Source organism: Terrapene carolina, unplaced genomic scaffold (assembly GCF_002925995.2).
Source record: "Terrapene carolina triunguis isolate 2854851 unplaced genomic scaffold, T_m_triunguis-2.0 Scaffold148, whole genome shotgun sequence".
Lineage (NCBI taxonomy): Eukaryota > Metazoa > Chordata > Testudines > Emydidae > Terrapene > Terrapene triunguis.
Window position 1 is genome coordinate 1,533,167 of NW_020664499.1, and position 2,640 is coordinate 1,535,806.

The following is a 2,640-nucleotide window of genomic DNA, read 5'->3' on the forward strand; positions in this document are numbered from 1 at the left end:
TTAGAGCCTTTGGTGAGGGACTTTGTCAAAGGTCTGAAAATCTTTCTGAAAATCTAAATATACTATATCCACTCCTTGTCCACATGTTTGTTGGTCCTCTCTAAGAATTCTAGTAGTTTGGTGAGGCATGATTTCCCTTTACAAAAACCGTGTTGACTATTCCCCAACAAATTATGTTCATCTATGTGTCTGACAATTTTGTTCTTTACTATAGTTTCAACCAGTTTGCCCGGTACTGAAGTCAGGCTTACCGGCCTGTAATTGCCACTGTCACCTCTGGAGCCCCTTTTAAAAATTGGCTTCAGATTAGCTATCCTCCCGTCACTTGGTACAGAAGCTGATTTAAATGATAGGTTATATACCACAGTTAGTAGTCCTGCAATTTCACATTTGAGTTCCTTCAGAAACCTTGAGTGAATACCATCTGGTCCTGGTGACTTATTACTGTTTAGTTTATCAATTTGTTCCAAAACCTTCTCTAATGACACCTCAAACTGGGACAGTTCCTCAGATTCGTCACCTAAAAAGAATGGCTCAGGTTTGGGAATCTCCCTCACATCCTCAACCGTCAAGACCGATGCCAAGAATCATTTAGTTTCTCCGCAATGACCTTATTGTCCTTGAGTGCTCCTTTAGCATCTCGATCGTCCAATGGCACGAGTGGTTGTTTAGCAGGCTTCCTGCTTCTGTACTTAAAAATTTTTTTTGCTATTACTTTTTGAGTCTTTGGCTAGCTGTTCTTCAAAATCTGTTTTGGACTTCCTAATTATATTTTTTACATTTCATTTGCCAGAGTTTATGCTCCTTTCTATTTTCCTCACTAGGATTTAACTTGCACTTTTTAAAGGATGCCTTTTTGCCTCTCACTGCTTTTTTTACTTTGTTGTTTAGCCACAGTGCTACTTGTTTGGTTCTCTTACTATGTTTTTTAATTTGGGGTATACATTTAAGTTGAGCCTCTATTATGGTGTCTTTTAAAAGTTTTCATGCAGCTTGCAGGGGATTTTACTTTTAGTGCTGTAACTTTTAATTTTTGTTTAACTAACCTCCCAATTTTTGTGTAGTTCCCCTTTCTGAAATTAAATGCAACACGCCTAAGAAGAGCAAGTGATGTGACAACACTCTGGAGGGAATTCAGGTGAAGAGGAAACCCTTTCAGCTGATTAAAAGGCACATGTATGACCTATGTAATGTTTAGCAATATATTTCAACAAGGTTATTTTTATTAGCCGCTCTCCTGGACCTTACCAGGAAGCAACCACATGGCATCACACTGTTGCCTACTGCCCAAAAGAAGTGTAGGAAAATGTGTGCATGGGGAAGGATGTAAATATGGAAACTTATACTCTTTCCCTGCCCCCCACCCATATACATACCCCTCCTGTCCTTTTAGCAGTAGTTACTGAGCAGTGAAATTGACACGTATTTCCATTGCAGCCCTGCCTGTGGCTAGGTGCGGCACGACACAGAAAGACAGTCCACCCTCCCTCCACCGAATTTGCAGTCCCAACCGCAGCAACCCCCCAGTCAAGCTACACCAGAAACCCTGGGTATGCTGCAGCCAAGGGGCCGGACTCTGACTGGTTCTGCCCCGCTGCAGCTCCACAGGCTTTCGGCGGGTGGGAGTTTCCTTCGCTTTTGGCTGCCGGGAGATCGGCCTCGGCCCGGGAACTGCAGTAGGGGCTGGGGCGCCAGGGTGTGTCGGGGCTGAGCGCCCAGCAGACGAAGGGGGTGAGGAGCTGGGGAGGGAGAAGGGTTCCCACCCAGCCCCGTCCAGGTGCCGCGGGTGCTCCTGCGCTGCTCCCCGCCTTGGGCGACTAGACAGCAAATGTGAAAAATCAGAATGGGGTGGGGGGTAGGGGTAATAGGAGTCTATATAAGATAAAGACCCAAAAATCGGGACTGTTCCTATAAAAACTGGACATCTGGTCACCCTATCCCCGCCGCTCTGCCTCGCCTGCCAGCCTCCCCCAACAACCTCAGCGCCCCCAGCCGCCTGCGCGCCTCGCCTGGCCCCGCCACCCCTGGGCTCCTACCTGGGGGACGCGGGGCTCTCCGGAAGCTGAGACGGCCGCTCCTCCTGTGGGCCGAGGCGCTCTAGGGGAGGAGGAGCCGCAGCTACCGACAAGAGCTCTTCCTGCTTCCCCTCTGTGGGCTCGGCAGGGCCCGGGGCGGGGAGGAGAGTTTCACTCGCCCGCAGCAGCAATGGAAAACATGACAGCGCGTCCTGCAGCCTGGGGAAGGGCGGGGCTCTTATCCCAGCGGGCTGCTCCGCTCGGGAAATGCAGGTGTGGCTCGCTCCGTGCTCCGCCGAGCTCTGCTGTGCCCCAGGCGAGCGCCAGCGCCTGCTCCTCCCGCTGCCATCCAGCCAGGGCGCTCGGGGCTGCCCAGGCAGGGTCAGTGTTACAAAGGGTTTGCACGCCCGAGTGGGGCTTGAAAAATCACCGAAAATAGGCTACATAACTACGCTGTGACTTGCATGTGGAGTCAGGGGGTCTCCCACCTACCAGGCTTCATTTCCACTGTCACTAAAAGGAAACGGATGGAATATTTTATGCAATTTTTTTCTTGCAACATCCTTTTGACTAACTCTCAGCTGATTGAACTCTCCCCAACCTCGGTGAAGTCACCCTGAGGTTG

The 2,640-nt window shown here is 49.8% G+C and overlaps 1 protein-coding gene across 1 annotated transcript in view; it reads right to left on the bottom strand.

The window, feature by feature from the left end:
* Positions 1–2,298, bottom strand: part of LOC112105527 (annexin A11) — a 64,463-nt gene extending 62,165 nt beyond the window's left edge. Inside the window, exon 1 of the mRNA XM_024198365.3 lies at positions 2,037–2,298. The gene's annotated coding sequence lies outside the window, so the exon portion shown is untranslated. The remainder of the gene's footprint in view (positions 1–2,036) is intronic.
* Positions 2,299–2,640: the final 342 nt, after the last annotated feature.